The sequence below is a fragment of the Nomascus leucogenys genome, chromosome 17 (genome assembly GCF_006542625.1).
Source record: "Nomascus leucogenys isolate Asia chromosome 17, Asia_NLE_v1, whole genome shotgun sequence".
In the NCBI taxonomy this organism is placed as follows: Eukaryota; Metazoa; Chordata; class Mammalia; order Primates; family Hylobatidae; genus Nomascus; species Nomascus leucogenys.
Window position 1 is genome coordinate 49,026,176 of NC_044397.1, and position 20,511 is coordinate 49,046,686.

Sequence of the window (20,511 nt, forward strand, 5' to 3'; positions counted from 1 at the left end):
TTTGATGATTGGTATCATAGCAAGGGCAGCATTTTATAACCCATTCCTCAAACATCATCTGCGGAAGTTAAGCGCCTCCAATGAGTTTCCCATAGAGCTGCTCACGATACCACACCCAGGCAAGTCACGGGGCATAAGAAATACCTTAATGCTTTATTGTTTGACATTTTGACTAAGGAAAAAAGCCCACACTTCTGTAGGTTCAGCCTATTGTGACATTTTTCTCTATCTTCCTTCTCCTTCAGATACCTTCATGGGTTCTTGATAGAAAATACAGCTCATGTTCGACCATACTGCTAGAAAACAGCACAGTCAGCCAGCCTGATCTTAGACACACACTAGAAAAGTGAGTACAACGAGGCTGCCAAGGGCTGAGTGACAGACCCCCGTATGCTAAAAGCATCCCGGCCATCCTCTGTCATTTCAGCCATTTGGTTGCCCTTTTCAGCAAGCAGTTTAAGAAACTGATGTCAATTATATATAGATTTCTGGGACCTAAATATGAATTTTCTGTTTCTCTTTTAACTTTAGATGCTGTGTGGTAGAAGGAAAAGCCAGATAGCAAATAAGCAATCCCAGAAAAAGCACAGCTATTTATCTGATGCATTCATGTTATGATAGTGTTGAACTTAATGGGAAGGAGAGGTGCTTTTTATTGGATGTTTCTGGGAAAAATTATTAGTTCTTTATGGGCTACAGGCCTAAGATGATGGGTACTACTTTGGAAACTACTCTTGGATGAAGGAACAGCTTGTCCTCCAGTGGTACCATAGTGTATCTGCATTTAAATTTTCCCATCATGCATGAGCACTTCATAGGCCACAATCATAGATGCCTTTTCAAAACACCCTTGAATGATGGGTTCAAGTTTATTTAAAAAGTCACAACAAAGCCCAGTTCCATTGGAGGTGTCCAGGGAATATTATTAACATCTCCTTAGATTATGAGTGTTGATTTTTGGGAAAACAGTTTGAGAACTACTACCTTAGCCTGTTAATGTCCTTATCCCTAACTTAACTTTCCAGTCTATAAACATGACTAGCTCACAGGCTAAATTTTGTTTCTAATGTACTAGCATTTTAAGCTAATTTGTCAGTAATTTCCACTTTAATTAAAATTGTGGGGTGGGGGGGAGGGGGGAGGGATAGCATTAGGAGATACACCTAATGCTAAATGATGAGTTAATGGGTGCAGCACACCAACATGGCACATGGATACATATGTAACAAACCTGCACATTGTGCACATGTACTCTAAAACCTAAAGTACAATAATAAAAAAAATGGTAAATTTATGCTCATAATAATGTTACTTTCCTCTCTCATGTATAACAATTATTGAGATCAAATTCTGTTTCAGCAGGAACTGGACTCCACCTATGTCTAAAGCCCTGAGGTTTGGCCTCTACGGAGTCATCACCTAATGTTTGTATTCAGCCCTAAGTAAAAAGCCACTCTGTTTTGGCTAGAGTCCCTGGTTTCTTCTGATTTCAAAAGATTCTGATGTTTCAGTATGCAATTCAAAAGTAGTTTTTAAGCTTCACCTTGCTTAAACAAGTAGAGATTCTGCTTTTTCTTCCAGCATAGTCTAATTCTTATAAGTTTTTTTAAAATAGGATGTTTTTTCTTTTTTAGGGATGGGGTTTTCCTGTGTTGGTCAGGCTGGTTTCAAACTCCTGGGCTCAAGCAATCCACGCAGCTCCGCCTCCCAAAGTGCTATGATTACAGGCAGGAGCTACCACACCTGGCCTAGAAGTTTGTTTTTGAAGTACAGTTAGTTTTAATTTGCTCTCAAATTTTAGAAGGGATCATTTGGTATATTTGCTTTTGACAAAATGAAGGTTTACTGAGCAAATTAATACAGCAAATTGGCTTTTTGGAAAGATTTTGAAAAATGTTTTTCATGGTTAGTAGTCCATTGTTCTCAAAGGGATGAGTGAGCCATATTAGAATCACATATACATGTTTCTTCAAAATATATGTCTGCAAACACATGCATCTTCCCAGCTCCACATTCCCTCCATCGCTGGGCACTCACAAGCCTCTTAGAAAAACGTTTAAGTACGTGAGGCATCATTATATGGATAAAAGCATCCCAGATGATTCTGACCTTAACCCTAACTCAGTCGTTCCCAAACTTTGCTGCACATTGGAATCACCTGGGGAACTTTGCCAATCAACCCTGAAGCCCAAATCATACCCAATGCAAATTAAATCAGAATGTCTCCAGCTGGCATTAAGGCTGTTTTTAAAGCTCCTTGAGTGATCCAGTGTGCAGCAAACATGGGGGCCATTGCTTCCTTTGCGTGGAGGATTGATGGTTCTCATGTATAAATTACACGTTTTCCCTGTCATTTGCTCTTCTTTCTACCCATAGAGCCTTTCGTCTGTGCAAGTCATTTCTATGTATGTGTGCATATGCTTAAATTTAAACCATACCATAGTGTTTCGTGAACGCCTGCAGTTCACAAAAGCACTATGTGGAGACCTTGGGCAAATCAGTTTGAAGCCTTGGTTCTCTTATTTGTAAAATGGGTGGTTCATGGAGTGTCATGTGAGGTTCAGTGGTCTTTTCAGCATGTAACTTCAAATTCTGTGATTTTGAAATCAATTTGGAGATGAAACTGTTTGAGGCACTATAGAAATATCCATCTTAGATACTAATAATGTTCTAAGGCCTACTTTTTACAACTCAAATTTGCCTTCTCGAATTATTCTGAGCCTCATTTTAAATGCTGAGGGCAAATGGAAGCACAGAACTTATCCAAGAGAAGCCCCTGTTTGCTGCCACACAACATCTGAGGATGACTTAGGACCACAGTAACATACATCTCAAGAGTTGTATTTGTTCACTAATGTTTTGTTTAAACGAATGTGGAAATACCTGTCATGAGCATTGTATGATGCAGTGTTACACTGTGTGTTTAGTGCTGCTTATATCAGGATAGCTAAAAGTGTCATTAATTTTGTGTGCATTATGTTTACTAATAAATTTCCTGCTAATAATTATGCATAGGTGATTTTAAATTACTTTATTTGGTATAAAGCACATTCATTATGTGCTTTTATGGAAATAATGACAAATGGGTGAGTAGGTGATGGTGAACTAAATCAGCTGAAATGCAGGGCTTAGCCACTTAAAAAGCAAAACATTACTGTATGGCCTAAATAGAAGCATATGTACACATAGATGTAAGTGACTTGCACAGGATGAAAGGTCTATGGATAGAAGAGCAAATGACTGGGAAAATATGTAATTATTTATATATAATAACCATCAGCAGAAATGTCTTCTAACAGCATATTGCCTAGCATTTTGTTTCTCCTATTTTCACTATAAAGCCAGAGAGCTAAAACAAAAGAAAAGTGCTCATACAGTACTGTTTCGAACAAGATGATTTCAGGGCCACTGAGAGGGTTCCCTCCTCCCCCTTTTAAAAACATATCTTCAGGCCAAACAAATGATAAAATCAGTTCTTACAAATATATTTTTCCCTCCACAGTGTGACTTTGGCAATATATTACAACATAAAGCACAGGTGAGCTCTTTGAAAACCTGCCTTGTTACTCCAGCTCATCACTTTGTATAATATGACACACGCTGTTAGGTCATAACTATAGACATAAGCTGTAGTGTGCTTATTTTACAGTATTAAAGTGAATCATTTGTGGGTTTTTGTAAGACTCTTTTACCTCTTAAATTATTGAGGGTCTCAAAGTGTATTTTTTAATGTCTTGTTTGCAATTTATGGTAAAGAAGAAAGAAAAAGATGAACTAGCCTCATGCAAATATATATAGAAAAAATGTGTATTTTTAAAGCTTTCAGGTAATTTTAGGTATTCTTTAGCCACACCAAAATTTCACAAGTGCTGATTTATTAAAATAGTTATAATGGGATTGTACATATCAATGAATTCGTTCCACTAATACTCATTGATCTTTCTTGTACAATAAATGGGTCTTTCCCCTTACCAGCTTTTATAATATTATGCATTGGCTATTTGGAAAATATTAATTCATGTTCATCTCTAGTGTCAAAAACTCACTTTCATTAGTATCACCATGATTATAAAAATGTCTTCAAATATTGAGATGCTGCCAAGCTCACAGTAGTAGGTATGAGTTTTCCAAGTCCTGATTTTATCTTGAAAGCGTTAGCTTTATTATACACAACAAATACTTGTTATTTTCCTTGAAATGACAGACTCACTTGACTTCTTTTTGAGAATGATAGTCAGTCATACTTTCAGACAGAAATGGTATTCTGTGAAAAATTGGCTTGTTCAGCTCACAGTTAAATCACAAGTGCTTTTCTTTAACATGACCATACTTCAGTATGCAGAAGTGCTTTATGTGAACTTCCTACTTAGAATACTAAAAAGAGATTTCAGGATTTAATAACACCATTAATTTTTACTGTTTCGTCAAGGACATTCTTAAGTGAAGCTGGCTACTTTAACAAAAACTGCAAGGGACAGTGAAGAGTGGAATGAATACTAGTGTAATTTGGTACTACAGCCTTTATTCATACTGAGAAACCAGCAGTTTTACCCACTTTTGCTTTTATGCAATCATTACAAGTGTTGAACAGTGAGAAAGCAAGCAATGTCTTTTTTTTAAAGACAGTTTTTTAAAGTCCATTAAAGACTGGCCTCTTTTAAAATAAAAAGGCAATTAAGTTTGTAACTCAAACTACTTAAGCAAATATGATAGATGTATACTACAGGAAGATTTGGGAAATCTGAATCTCATTCACATTTATTAAAAGTTCTAAAAACTTTATTGGCAACCACTACTGCTTCATAAAATGTTCTTGTGTTCCAGCATGAGGTTAGAGGAGTGAAAGTAGATATAATTTATTACCATTGCCTGTTTGTGGGGGTCAATATTTAAAGGCAAGTCTGGCTCATCAATGTAGAAAAGACTTCACAGTTCAGGACATTATGTGCTGAAGAAAAAGAGGTCAAGAAACCCTCTGAAGGCCAGGATCCAGGAGAAAAATTTGCAAAAACTGTTTTGGTGAACAAATTTTACCAAAGCAAACAAGGTGTATCTCCCTCCACCCTCCATGCCCTACTCCCAGCAGGTACTTTACTAAGATGTTAACAATTCCCGAATTAATTTCATAAATACACATTCTTATTTTATAGATCTGCAAATAGATCTCTAGCTATTTTTGAAGAGCCAATACATCCACTTTCAGTAAGTGTCACTTTCTTTAAGGTTCTATTTTTGTCTCATAGAGTTGTATTTAGTTCATGCTGAAGTCAAAATCACCCACCTTTAAGTCTTCCCTCTGTTGTGTCTAATCATCTTATATAAGGAGTGTTGTCAAGTGGGCATGCTGGAGTAAGAGCTGACTTGCAGCTTGGTTTAATTAGTGCACTAAGGGGAGTAAATATACCATCCAAATAACAAAATGTGTCATTTAAAAAAATAATTTTCTATAGCACCAAACAATATAAATATTTGTAAATACTCCTGACAAATATGCACAATCTCTGTGAATAGAACTAGAAAACAATTTAAATTTAAATCAGTTTAAATGCTATAAAAAGTTAAAAACTTCCTTCACATATGATAGCCACAGGGCTACCATAGGGCCTGTGTTTGCAGAAAACCAAAAATATTCTAAGATCCTGCTGTTTATATTTTTAAAATTAAAAGATATTTATCCCATCAGAATTGTTGTAAGGGACACGTGGGCACAAATGTGAACATTGCCATCTTAAGAGTTCTTAAAAAGTTTTCTTGAGTGGATATTTATGTTGCCTTTTTCCTTCTTCCAGGAAGAGAAGGCTCCAGGGAAATCCTTTGAGCATGATCCCAAATGCAACTGTATTTTCAGATATTTCTGTACTCTTTTTCTAGTCATAATACTAGCAGCTCCATATGCAATCGTAGCTTTGGTAAGATATTTCTTATCTATAAAGCATCTTTAACAACTGGTCTCCTACACGGGGTATGGCAGTGTTTCTAACTAAAAGTAGATTCCTGGAATTATCATCAGATCTTTTAAGAGAAACCTGTGCAAGCAAAGTAAATACACATATTTGAGTTTAATCTTCATTATGGTTTAAAATGATGCCATTGCTTTTATTATCACAGAATAATTGCTATTAAAGGCAGCAGGAGAGATTTCTGGTTTCTCCTTCAACAGATTCCAATGTAGATCTAAGCTGAGTCCCAGGCCATATTCCCTGGGCACTTCTGATGCATGCTGTGACTGGGAGCTACTGCTCTGAATGCTTTGTTGTTCCTGCTGCCCTTTTGTGCCTGCTCCATAAATTGCCCAGGAATGTGGTACCAGTAAGACTTGGACACAGGCTTTGCTAGATAGCCTGCTAAGCTGCAGCTGTGTCCTTACCTCTACATCATTCTCACAGAATCACTGTGGTGAGACTCATTCTGAATATGAAGTCCTCTTCAGATGGCTGGGATTGGTTTACCCCTCCCTACACTAACCTGTAGAGGAATGTCAACCACACAGCCAGGAGAGAAAAGATACTTAGAGCAGTACCCTCTTGTTTAGCATCTGGCTAGAGCTTAGAAGAGAAGGCTTTTGCTGGGCACCTGCATAGAAACCCCTCCATGGGCACTGGATCAGACGCAGGCCTCCTCATCGAGCTGCAGGCCGTTTGGAATGCTCAGCACCTGCTGGCAGGAAGCAGGAGTGGAACTTCCAGCGGGAGAGAGAGAGAGAGCTGATGCTGGAGGGAAAGCTGGATTGGAAGAAGGGGGTGTTCACTGTAGACAGGCTAAATTTGGTGTGCCTGTAAGATAGCAGAGTGGCCGTGTGCAGTCAATATTTGGATCCTTGGGACTGCAGCATGAATCTGAACTGGAAATAAGGAATGAAGACTAAGAGCACCTGCTCAAGGCTGGGCACAGTGGCTCACACCTGTAATCCCAGCACTTTGGGAGGCTGAGGCAGGCGGATCACCTGAGGTCAGGAGTTCGAGAGCAGCCTGACCAACATGGTGAAACCCTGTCTACTAAAAAATACAAAAAATTAGCTGGGTGTGGTGATGGGCACCTGTAATCTCAGCTATTCGGGAGACTGAGGTAGGAGAATCGCTTGAACCTGGGAGACGGAGGTTGCAGTAAGCCGAGATCGCGCCCCTGCTCTCCAGCCTGGGCAACGAGAGCGAAACTCTGTCTCAAAGGAAAAAGAGTAGCTGCTCAAATGCAGAGAAAGTGTTTAGAATTAAAGTGGAGAAGCCGGGCATGGTGGAACACACCTATAGTCCCATCTACTCAGGAGGCCGAGGCAGGAGAATCCCTTGAGATCAGGAGTTTCTGTCTGGCCTGGGCAGCATAGCAAGTCCCCATCTCTAAAAAGGAAAAGAAAAGGAGGACAGAAGATAGCTCTGTAAGGACTACCAGCATGTAAGGGACAAGCCTCCAGTAAAGTGGCTAGAGTGGGAGGAGGAAGAGCAGGAGAGGATAATAAAAGAAGAACAAAGGATAGGAAAGGCTGTGGTCACAGTGCTAAATGTTGCAAGAAGTTGTCTGTTCCATAAACACCCCCTGGATGCCGACCCTGTCCCACTCTTCTAAGTGCTGGGGAAGAGAAGAGGACAGGTGGAACACAGTCCTTGTCTTTATGAGCTTATGTTGTAATGAGGAAAGCATTTTTTTAGGTTATGGAAAATAGCAAAATGATAAAGCAGGATAAAGACAGAGTGATGGGAGGGGCTCACTATTTCAGATAGGATGATCAGGCAGAGCCTCTCTAGAGGTCACATTTGAACAGTGACCTGACTATAAAGCGAGGACGATAAGGAGTGCTGGCATGACAGGCAGTGGGATGAGTGCAAGGACTGAGACAGGAACACATTTCATGTGTGTTCAAGGAACAAACAGCAGGGCCCCGTGTGGTGAGAGGAATGAAGGAAAGAACAGAAGAGATGAGGCCGCACATGCAGTGCCACAGCTCACAGAACCCTTTGGCTTGCAGGCCATAAGAAGGAGTTCAACCAGTTTGATGGGGGCACTCATGGTAGGTCTTGAGCAGGGGAGTGCAGTGTTCTTAATTTAAGAGGTTATGGTGACTGCTTTGGGGAAAGCAGACCACAGTTAGGAGGAAGGTTGGGGCAGAGAAGAGGACCAAGAAGCAACTAGGGTGATATAGGTGAGCCATTACCCATGGTGGTATGAAGAATCTGAAGCAGGCAGCCTACACGTGAAGGTAGGCATAGAGGGATTGCACACAGATTGGAACAGGGTAACTCACATGTACGTATGAGTCCCCAGGAGCTAGGCCAATGGCAATTCCCTGGACAAGATTAAGGCCAGCTTGGGGAGTGGAGCCTTAGGGTGAAGGGCTCTGGTTTGTAGGTGTCAAGACTCCAAGGACCTTGGCAAGAGGAGTCTCAGGCAAGTGATGGGGGTGGGTGAGGTGGGTTAATGAGAGATGGGAGGTGAGGAGCTGGCAACAGGGCCTGATGCTGTAAGCAAATGAGAGGATGCCCCTGGGGAGCTGTGGGGAGCAGGACGGGAACAGGAAACACATTTGTACTGGGGAAAATCTCTGGCAGAGAGGGAGAAAGTCTTCAAGAAGAGGTGATTTGGAGAACAGTATTCTACAAATGTGGGATGGGATCCACCGTGCTGACAGAAGAGTTGGTGTTAAAAAAAGAGATTTTTCACTGACCCAGGAGGGCAAGTGGTATCAGTGAGTGTCAGCAGCTCCAGCTTACCAGTAAAGGTGACAGGAAGTTGAGGGCTCACCAATGCTGTTCTTGAATCCTGTGGAGTTGAACCCTGGGAGGGAGGGTCATTCCTAGGATACTCGATAGTGCAGAGTTAGGGGGAAAGGGAGCAGAATCTCTCATAAGAACATATCCCGTTCAACAGCCATTTGATTTTGAAAACACAGTTGAGTTTGGAGAACATTGCCAGATCTGAGCCACCAATCTATAACCTTTGGACAATAAATGAACTCTCTTAAAATGAACTGTTCTCTTTTGGTCTTGATACAAAGACTTCAAGTAGCATAGAGACATACTCTTCTGCAGAGCACCCTCTGGGGTAGCAACGCCTCACAGCTCACCTCTGTCACCTTCACTCAGCTGGTCCCTCACCCAGTTCTTTATAGGATAGAGATTGGAAAGACAGAAAATGCTTTCTGAGATTGTCTCACAAACTGCTTGGCAGGTTGAGAGGAACCCCAGGGATACAGAAGCCGACAGCTCTCTGTACCTAAAAACCAACTGAATTGACTGAATGCAGATACTGTAGGACAAGAAACGAGTTTTCATGAAGTGATTGTGGAGACATGGAAAATAGGGGCTGTGAGCAGGACCCTCCTTTCACACACATGCGTTCCTTAACAAGGCACTGAATATGGAGATTATTTCTGAGCCACAGAGACCTGCATTTGTCATGCTGTCTGCACGGCAGGCATTGGGAAGCGCTCTTGACCCACAGTTCCTCAGCTGGTGTCCCAAGAGTGGGTTAGTTATTGTGAAAAGGAGAAGACAGCAGTGTCCTCAGTATCACTTGGGCATTACATTTTCAAGCATGGCACACCTGTAAAATTCCTACCTGCCAGCCAGGTGTGATGCCACACACGGACGGCACTGGAGTGTTTCCTGAACAACCTTTATCTGCACTGGGCCTGAGTTTGTGCTGCCTTTCATGAGTGTGAAGGTGCTAATGGTGCCTCTCTTCATGCCCACAGGGATGTCCAGGCATCCCTGCAACCGAAATTGGGCTGGAAATGTCTATGGGCAGAGTAGGCTGCAGAGGTATCTCAATATGACTGTGATTTGGCCTCTTGCTTTGTCTGAGCAAAGTCTCTGCAGAGCATAAGAATAAAAGGCACTTACTTTCTGGTCAAAACCAGAAGAAATCTTTCATTCTTAAATGTTCATATCACCACACTTAAACTGAACTGAAATCAAAGAGCAGCACTCTATTTTGCAGGTGTACATTGAACGACTTCGAACTAATGCTAACATCGATCTTTGTCCTACTAATTGGAAAAAGATTGTCCTTGGAGCCATGCTTCTTGCCTCCAAGGTTTGGATAAATCATGGTCTGTGGAGTGTGGATGACAGCCAGAATCCCAAGGACATTGCAGTTGAGAACATGTGAGTTTGTAAGGTTTTGGCGAACAGTGTAACCGATTTCCATACCTCATTTGCTCTCCAAGTTAACATTGTAAAAAATATCTTTATAGGTTTCATTGTGCAGATAAAGGAAATAGGCATAAGACAACAGACTTCTGTCTATCCAGCTTTAGTGTAACAGTTTATATTTTCCGGCATTCGTGGGTAGGTCTTGATGTGTTATTGTTGTAATAACCTCCTGGATAAACTGAAAAGTATTTTTCTGATTGTTTTTTGGCAAACCTCTTACAAGTGTACTATGAGAATGACACAGTACAGTAAATATCTTTATAGGTTTTTAGAAGCTATCTGCCAGTTTCAGTCCCTTTTTAAAGGGCAAACATCTGGCCTTTGAAATAATTGGCCACTGTTAAGGTCTTAAGGACTCTGGACTATGGAGAAGTTTTAGCTTCAACCTAAGTCCCCCATTGTGTAGTTGCTTTTGCTGGTCCTTTCCTCCCCCTTTTATCTGAAGACATTTTTTTATAGGAACCTTGAGATATGAAGTTAAATAGCCACAGATTCCTGTGCCCTGGCCCCTCCCCACTGGGAGTGTTGCGTGTGTTTGGAAATCAGCCTGATGAGTTAGAACCTCCAACATTCGCCTGTGGTGTGAAAAGCATTTCTGGGGCATCTCCCCATGCCCACCACACTCACAAGGCTCAATGGGTACTCAGACATCCGCGGCAGCACTCTGGGGTCTAGAGTTGCCCATGACAGTGCAAGGAGCCTTGCAGAGGCATGAGTTCCTCCCAGATGCACCAACACCACCCAGCTTCACCAGGACTCCCTTCCAATCCGGCCTCATGACTGCTGTGAAGGGATGGGCCCTGGAGCTGGCAGGCAGGGTGAGCAGGGAGGTGTTTCCAGCAGAGCCTTCCTGGGTGCCTGCTGGACAGTGAGGAGAGCTGTGCAGGCTGCATCTGTGCAAGACAAGGGAGCAGCTCTTGTTCACATTGAGCAGCAGCAGCCCATCAAGATCATTCCAGGCAGTGGCACAAGTTAGTTTTGTGACCATTGTCCATGACTCCAGATAATACTATCATTCTGAATCATCTCAGTGTATGTCTGCAATTGAAGATACAGTGTCTATTGTAGATATACCTCAGTGTATATCTACATTTAAAAATGACCCCTTTGCGGCTGAGCTCAGTGGCTCATGCCTGTTATCCCAGCACTTCAGGAGGCTGAGGTGAGTGGATCCCTTGAGCTCAGGAGTTGAAGACCTGCTGAGTAACACAGTGAACCCCGTCTGTACAAATTTTTTTAAAAAAATTATCTGGGCATGGTGGCAGGCAACTGTAGTAATCCCAGCTACCTGGGAGTCTGAGGTGGGAGAATTGCCCGAGCCTGGGAAGTTGAGGCTGTAGTGAACTGTGATCACATCACTGCACACCAGCCCTGGGTGATGGAGCCAGACCCTGTCTCGAAAACAAAAACAAAAATCTATTTGCTAACAGTATAAACCAAGTGATTGTGGTGGTATTTCTGGTAGCCATTTTAGCAAAGAGTGTGACCGCAAATGAATTTGAAACTAAAGGAAGTACTTTGGACGTTGCAAACACTAAAGTGGCCTTGATCATAGTCATCCATTTGAAAACTGGTCCCTGGAAGGAAACAAGGTTCGTGACTGCCTGAGTTCTCCTTGCTTGCTGCCTAGCCAGAGCTGATTTATTAAGACAGGGGAATTGCAATAGAGAAAGAGTTTAGTTTATGCAGAGGCAGCTGTACGGGAGACCAGTTTTACTATTACTCAAATTAGCCTCTCCAAAAACTCTGGGATGGTTTTTTAAAGAATAATTTGGTGGGTAGGGGGTTAGAAAGTGGGGAATGCTGATTGGTCGCATTGGAGATGGAATCAGAGAGGGTTGAAGCTGTCCTCCTGCACTGAGTTGGCTTCTGGGTGGGGGCCACAAAACCAGATGAGCCAAGTTTGTTGATTGGAGTGGTGCCACCTGATCCCAGTACAGGGCCTGCAAAATATCTCAAGCACTGATCTTAGGTTTTACAATAGTGATATTATTCCCAGGAGCAATATGGGGAGGTTCAGACTCTTGCAGACTTCAGCTGCATGACTCCTAAACCATAATTTCTAATCTTGTGGCTAATTTGTTAGTCCTGGAAAGGCAGTCCAGTCCCCAGGAAGGAAGCAGGTTTGTTTTGGGAAAGGGCTGCTACTGTCTTTATTTCAGAGTTAAACTATAAACTAAGTTCATCCCAAAGTTAGTTTGGCCTCTGCCTAGGAATCAACAAGGACAGCTTGGAGGTTAGAAGTTAATTCAATAATTCAAGTTATATATATATATATAAAATTCAAATATATATATATTTAAATTTCTATAGACTAGTCGACATGTGAGCAGAAAATTAATTTTGGAAGTAGGTTCAGCTGGGTTTTAAGTCCAGCAAATTAGATCACCACCTGTTGGCTCGTGGTCTAACTGTCCCCCTTACAGGAGAACATCAAGCATTTGTTGACTTAGCCACTGGGTAAAATATTAAAAACTTTCAATAAAATATTAAAAACTTTCAAACCAAGAAACCAAATGTATTGTTCAGATACTGTTCATTTTTAAGCAATTAACTCATTACAGAGGTTACTCTGAAAACAGCCAGATTTACTCTGTGTACCTATTAATTTAGCCTTGGTGACGGCGGCTGGATGATCATGTGGCAGAGGACAGCTCCCAGCCCTTTCATCTCCCACTGTATTCAACTCCCCCAAATCCCATTCTGGCCAGGGGTGACAGATGCTGAGCACTTCAGGGTTGCATTCCCAACTCAGGAGCAAGACTGCGTGTATAAGGCCAGGGCCCTACTAGAAATCACATTATAAAATGGGTTTAGTCTAGCCAAAATGTCTCTCCTTGATTTTTCTGCCTTTCAAACTTTAAAGAATATCCTTGCCCTGTCATAGTGGCAGTTTCAACTCTTCATAATACTAAGGTGAGCAGAAACTTGCATTATGCCCCCTTGACATAGCCTTGCGGGCTGGAGCAGAGGGAAGGGGATTCTTTTTGCCATGGAATGTAGCTTGCTTATGTATTTATTTGGGATGAATCCTTCTTGTAGCCTTAGAATTTTTCCTCCTCTGAGATAATAGGGTGGCTCTGCATGGGTCCATTTGTTGCCGTGGTGATGCGCCCAGTCCTCCTGTTGGTGCTTCTCTACTTCAGTTAACCCCTTCCTGTTATCGTCCTGGTAAAAATGCCTGGAGGTCCTTCAGAGCTAATAAATGACACCCATCATTCCCGTCATGTGATTGCTATTTCGGGGCTTGTGAGTGAGAATGGAGATTGAGTTGTGCAGTTGCCCTAAGGGAACTCTGAAGAATGAGCCCCGAGTCCACAGCAGGAGTGCAGAAGAGGCTTCCACCTTTCCCTCATCCCAAACTTGGGGTGCTGGGATGCAGAAGACACCCCAAGCAGCTGTGTCTTGTTGGGACATTAGTGTAGGAACCCAACCCGGCAGGCTTTATTTGTTTCAAAACAGAATTTAGAGCATCCTAGTAGCTCAGAATGGTATTTTTAAAGATAACCCACTTGACTAGAATTGTCCTATATTGGTTTTATTGTGTTTCTCCTCCCCTAGGGGCAAGATGGAGAAGTGTTTCTTAGAGCTACTTGAGTTTAATATTCATGTATCTGCCAGTGTCTATGCAAAATATTACTTCGATCTGTGTGCCTTGGCAAATGACCATAACTTGTATTTTCTATTTGGTTCTCTTCACAAAGATAAAGCACAGAAACTGGAGGTAAGGATGTGAAGTCACTTAGTGGAATTTTCCATCGGCCACAAAAGCCAACATCTGTTACAAAATCATATTAAGTAGTGATTAGGAAAATGAAAGGCTTAAAATTAACAGACCAAACAGCTTATTTCTTTGGCATCATATTTCTTATCTGTTACAGTTTATAGAAGGATCCATATTCTTTATTAATTAATTAATTAATTAATTTTTTGTTTTTTGAGACAGAGTTAAGCTCTTGTTGCCCAGGCTGGAGTACAATGGTGCGATCTTGGCTCATGGCAACCCCCGCCTCCTGTGTTAAAGCAATTCTCCTTCCTCCGCCTCCTGAGTAGCTGGGATTACAGGCATGTGCTACCACACCCTGCTAATTTTGTATTTTTAGTAGAGATGGGGTTTCTCCATGTTGGTCAGGCTGGTCTTGAACTCCTGACCTCAGGAGATCCACCCTCCTCAGCCTCCCAAAGTGCTGGGATTATAGGTGTGAGCCACAGCCAATGATACTCCATATACTTTTTTTTTTCTGAGATGGGGTTTAACTCTTGTTGCCCAGGCTGGAGTGCAATGGCACGATCTTGGCCCACCGCAACCTCTGCCTCCTGGGTTCAAGCAATTCTTCTGCCTCAACCTCCCGAGTAGCTGGGATTACAGGCATGCGCCACCATGCCCAGCTAATTTTTTATTTTTAGTAGAGACGGGGTTTCGCCATGTTGGTCAGGCTGGTCTCGAACTCCTGACCTCAGGTGATCCGCCCACCTTGGCCTCCCAAAGTGCTGGACTTACAGGCATGAGCCACCGCGCCAGCCAGTGATCCATATTCTTAAAAAATTATTGATATTCTTTCTGTTATGACCATAATTCAGAATATTTTTAATTACATTTAATCTGATTTTAATGGGTTTTGTTTTTAACCTCTATCCATTCAGACAACAATACATGAATAAATGCAATTGTATTCCTAATTATATCTGCATACACAATGCACTTACCACTCTTGACTGTCTTTTACTTACACAGTTTGGAAATTTATGTCATTGTCTACTGTATACAACACAGTGCAGTCCCATGAGTTTATTAGACAAAGCAGTAGTGACTGAGAGACTTGTACTTAGACTGCATAAGGTGCCAGTGTTTCAAGTACTGTCTGTAGGAAGGACATGGGTTTTTAATGAAAATGATAACTTTCATGGGACAACGTAAGATTTATGGCTTATGACCCTTGGTGAGTATACAGGAAAATTACAACTGAAATAGACACATATAAAATTGGCACTTTTTCTCATATCTTGGTGGTACTTTAGAATAATACATTTTTCTACCACAATGTGCAAGTAAAGTAGCACCTTATGGTGCTTCAGTCATTAGACTTCTTGGATGTTCCAAAATAGCCCAGCACACACCTGTCTCATTAAATTTGCTTTGAGATTGGGTAGAATTTGAATCGCTGAGTAAATTGATTTTTTGGCACAAGTGCATGTTTATTATGTCGAAGGAACAGGTGCACAGGTAACAGATGATATTGTTGTTAGGATCTTGTCACAATACTCTTGAAATCTTTGGGAGTCCTATTTTATTTTTTATGTAACTGTATCATTAAGTGATGAGCCCAATTTTAAAATAACTTAATAAAGTAAGTTCCTCTTGGCTCTGGCAATCTATTCATAGCCCTTAAAGGAGATCACCTTAGTGAATGGGCAGGGAGTAGCATCCTCAGAACCTGGCCCTGTAAACCTCAGCCAAAGCAGCTGCAAAGGAACCATCTAAAGGAATCTGTATGTGTGGCTTCTCATCAGTGGTGCCTTTTAAAAAATGCTGGAGCCTGGCTGGGTGCGGTGGCTCACACCTGTAATTCCAGCACTTTGGGAGGCCAAGGCAGGTGGGTCACGAGGTCAGGAGATTGAGACCATCCTGGCTAACATGGTGCAACCCCATCTCTACTAAAAATACAAAAAATTGGCTGGGCGCAGTGGCAGGCGCCTGTAGTCCCAACTACTCCGGAGGCTGAGGCAGGAGAATGGTGCGAACCCGGGAGTCAGAGCTTGCAGTGAGTGGAGATCGTGCCACTGCCTCCAGCCTGGCGACAGAGCGAGACTCCGTCTCAAAAAAAAAAATAAGTTGGAGCCCTTTTTAAAATTATACCTGTTTTCTCTTTGATTTACTTTCCTAGGCTGTCACGGCCGTGGGGAAATACAAAGACTTGCATCGAGATGCCGCTGCAATGAAAAGGGCTGTCAGCATGAACTTCATTGGTATTCGGTGCTCTAATGCCATCTTATCTTAAAGAGAGAAATTAGCCTTAAAAGACCCTGAGCTTCTCAACTGTAAAGAGTAGAAAATATCACTTCTGCTGAAAGAAACAACAAAATTAGGATTTTCTTTTTTTTCTTTGTTTTGTTATTTGTTTTGTTAATTGTTTTTGTTGTTGTTGTTGTTGTTAGTGTTTAGGATTTTCATCGAGAGGAAGCATCTTCCAGTTAGCCACATTGTGGAACTGGGTGATGGTGGTATGAACAGTGGGTGCCAGGTGCTTCCTGTCCTGCCTCTTCCACTGGGTCCAGATGGCATTCCTAGGGCACCATCTTGAACAACTCTTGGGGAGAAGCAGTGTCACATGGACACGGCACATCCCAGCTCAGAGTCCACAGTCACCCACAGTCTCAAGCAGGTGCCAGTCGTGTCCACAGTCACCCACAGTCCCTAGCAGGTGACAGTAGTCTGAACTGAGCTAGAGCTCAAAAAACTTTAGAATTGGCTCCAGATTTGTGAGAGCACCTGGGTTTGGTTCTCTGTTCACTGAGGCACTGAATACATGATGGCCCAAAACTCCCCAATGGCTGGGAGAGAGTGGCATCGGGGCGAGGCTGTCATCACTCCAAGCACCAGGGTGGCTCAGGCCTGCACATCTAGTCTTTGGAGGGAATCTGTGCATGTGAAATGAGGCCCCTACGTCATGGTTCTAAAGGAAGAGATGAAATCAGCTCATCTTCCCCCAGGCTGATAATGGTCACACCACCTAGGGAAGCAGTAAAAGACCCGGCCTTGGGATTGTTAGGGGAGCTACAGAAGTGAAAACTGAATTTACCCAGTTCCGGGAAAACAACAAAGGAGGAACATCTGGGTTCAAAACATTATCAGAAGATCATTTTCCCAGCTAATCTTGCCCTGGTGCATTGTATGGTCTCAGCACTTGTCAACAAAACAAAAGCCTCTCAATGATTCTAACACAGGGTCACACCACAACTCACATTTTCCAGTGCACCTCAGTGGTTCAAGAGATTGCTGGTGCTGCCTGCACCTGTCAGTCTGTTCACATATGGAGAGGAGCAGCGGTTCTCACAGGAGTGACTTCTGCATCCTGAGGAAGTTTGCCCACACAGTTCTGGTTGTAATAACTGGTGGCACCCACTGACATGCAGTCAACAATGGGACTCTGGTGCACAGGACTGCCCCCCTTCTCAATCAAGAAAGAATTTTCTGGCATCCAAATAGAAGCGCTGAGGATCAACTGCCCCAGAGTCTACAAGGGAAACACTTTCTGAGACTTTCTTTTTTCTTACGAGACCAGATCCCCACCAATGTGAGACGTTAGATCAGGTTTTTGTGCAAGGGTGGATGTGGGGGGGCAGAATCCTAAGATGCCATTATTATCTCTGCTGTCTTTTGTTACACCCTGAATCTTTCCTTGGGTATGGCCAGGCCTGTGCCTTGTTCTAGACATTTGAATATGGCAAAGTGAGGGAGTGGCTTTCTAAGAGTTACATTTCCTTTCCTTTTATCGGGAACAACAGGAATCCCTATTTTCTTTCTTGCTTTTATTTTCACAGTGCAGTGGTTTGGAATATCCCACTGATGATTTGTGGTTTCCTCCTCCAACCATAATCTATGGCCCTTTATATGTAATTGAATATTTTCATGTATTGATATTTTGTGTCTGAGGATAAAATATTAGACTAAACATGTTAAAACATTTCATGCAAAACTTCAGTGGTTGTAGAGTCTACTCTTTGGTGAATACACAAATTTATCTATTTTATATATTAAAAATTGTATTAGTTGTGATAATGATATTTTCTTTTTTATCTTTACTTGTTAGATATAGTTACTTAAATTTTTCCAAAATTAATGATATTGTATCTTATATTTGATTTTTTTAGATTTAATTTATCTTAATTTTTTTAAATTTTTATTAAAAATTAAATGATATTGTATCTTATATTTGATTTAAAATACTACTAGGATATTTAGATTGATAGTTGAAAATAAATAGCAAAATAAGAATTGCTGAAACCTAGTGATAATGTATTTAGGATGGGTTTATTATCTATTATCCCTATCATTGTTAAATGTTTAAATTTCCATGAAAACCTCTACATAAGAACGTAAAATTTTGTGTAAAATCCTTTGTGCCTTCACTTTAGCTCCACTGCATAATTAATAAAAGGAAAATGGATTCTCCTGTGGGAAGTTCTGCTGGACTCTCCCTTTCTTTTCCCTGCAACATGGGGAGAGCGTTTTGAGGTCACCATGGGGTGAGGCGGCCGTGAGTGCCGGGAGGAGTGTGTGTGTGGAGATGCGTTTCGTGGCCACGATTCTCCCTTGGGTCTTTCTGGTTGTGGGTGGTGGCTTTGAGAATGGTTTCTGAGGATCCTCTCCAGGGGAGTCCTCCACTTGTGAGGTCTCCCTCTGGAGAGGGAGCGAGGATGTCTGGGGAGGGATTCATAGGATTGCCCCTGTGTGACAGAGGCGCCCTGTGCGGGGTCTCCGGGAAAGCATCTTTTTAGGGGTCGTGGGGGGAAGCCATCGCCTGAGTGGAGGGTGGGGCCTGATCACCCCTGTAGGGTGGGCGGGATGTCTGACGGAGTGCTGGAGGGTCGCCTGTGTTTTGGGGTCGCTGTGCAGGGTCTCAGTACAGCCCTTGACCTGGGGAAGTCATTGTGGAGCCTCCGAGGTGGTTGGAACGGGGAAGAGGGCAGCCTGGGCAGTTGCCGCGGTGTGTCAGCATCGCTGATGCCAGGAGACAGGTTTGAGAGGGGTCTTTGGATGGGAATAATTGTGGAGTCCCCACGTTCCCGGCGGGGAAAACTCGAGGGTGCTCCAAGGCCAGAGGTCAATGCGGGGTGCGCAGGAATAATCTATGGGGGCTCGCAGGGGAATGATGGCTCCCCTGAGGGGTAAAGTGTGGAAGGACCTTCTGTAGGGCGTCTGTGAGATAGATCCATGCGGCCTCTAGGGTCGCGCGTACCCGAGGAGGGAGGGGCCAGGCGGTGTGGGCCTCTTCTTTTACAAAGCTTTGCGGGCCATTGATTCCGTGCCAAACCCTGGCCAAGGGGATTGAGTAAGGAGAGGAACTTGGGCAGCTCTGGGCTGGGCAGTGAGGAGGATGTGTTGCTGCGAAGTGCACCCTGCCTTTGCCCAAATCGGGAGTATCTAATCCTCACTCACCCGGCTTCCCACTGCTTAGCTCGATTTTCTCTCCCACCCACACCTAGGGTCTTTCCAGAGCTTTGCGCCTCTTCCAGCCCCTGGAGCCGGCGGCTTTCCTAAGTGGTCTGAGTTGGTTACCCACCCCTAGGGACCATTGCACTGCGCTTGTCTGAGGGGAGTAGCGGCGAGAAAAGCGGCGGGGCGCGCCCAACGCCTGGCCGAGGAGCGTTACAGTGGCAACTCTGGGCGGAGGCCATGAGAGGCGACTGGTCTGAGGTCCCAGACGCGGTCCACTATGCTGCTGCCTCCACTCTCTCTAAGCAGAGGGCAAGTTCAGGCGCCTTTGAAAGACTCCCACCGCCTGGCCTGGGGATTCACACGTTCAGAGCTTTGCAGGGAGTGACCATGGCCTACGGCTTTGTGAAAAAGTCACCCTCAACAGCGCCTTTTTTCGCAGATGTGGACGTGGAGGCACGAGGGAGGGTAATCATTGGGTTACCAAGGTGCTGCTAAGAGCAGAGGAGAAAACCCCAATTCCCAGCCATGTGTCTGGTGTGATATTTCACCAACCCATTTAAGTGTGGAGGCCTCCAAATATCTACCTAAAGAGTATGATAGTTGAGGCATTTTACACTTAAAATCACTGGCCTCATGTCAACGGAAGCCTGACTGGTTAGTGTCTCAAAGACATGGATGATGACCTGATCCCTCAGGAACAGATGGTACTCCATCTTTGTGGGAGTTATACAATTCAAGTTATACAGCACTTGGTGGGGGGTCTTTGAAACCTGTCAGGTATCACATCTCTGCTTTGGGTGAAACACTCATCATCCACAGTAGTCAAAGATGTGCCTTTACTTGCTGGGGATCATCCGTTGAAACTTTATATCTAGACAATGGAAATATTCAGGAGCATTTCTGCTTTCATGTAGCCACTTAATAATTGACACCTTAAGGTCCTATGTCCTTAGGGACAGTTCCTTTGATTCCTGGGTGGTGCCAGCTTTCATGCTGTTAAATCTAATCTGTAAAAACTTGATCGTCAATCTCCAGGAAAATAAGATCTTGTTCTTTCTCATTTAAATGCCCTTCCTTTTTTTCCTCTTGTATAGTATTCTAAGTAGGATTTCCAACACTGTGTTGAAATAAGTAGTGAGAGTGGGCATATTTATCTTAGAATAAATCTTAGAAAAAAGATTCCAACGTTTTACCATTGACTATAAT

General features: G+C 42.9%; 2 long non-coding RNA genes across 2 annotated transcripts; both read left to right on the forward strand.

Moving 5' to 3' along the window:
- Positions 1 to 295: 295 nt before the first annotated feature.
- On the forward strand, positions 296 to 5,880 carry LOC115830913. The gene is made up of 4 exons (XR_004026460.1): positions 296 to 346; positions 3,503 to 3,538; positions 5,151 to 5,202; positions 5,790 to 5,880. It is a non-coding gene; the product is annotated as an uncharacterized LOC115830913 (long non-coding RNA).
- LOC115830914 lies at positions 5,879 to 13,832 on the forward strand. The gene is made up of 3 exons (XR_004026461.1): positions 5,879 to 5,909; positions 9,931 to 10,097; positions 13,707 to 13,832. It is a non-coding gene; the product is annotated as an uncharacterized LOC115830914 (long non-coding RNA).
- The last annotated feature ends 6,679 nt before the right edge of the window (positions 13,833 to 20,511 follow it).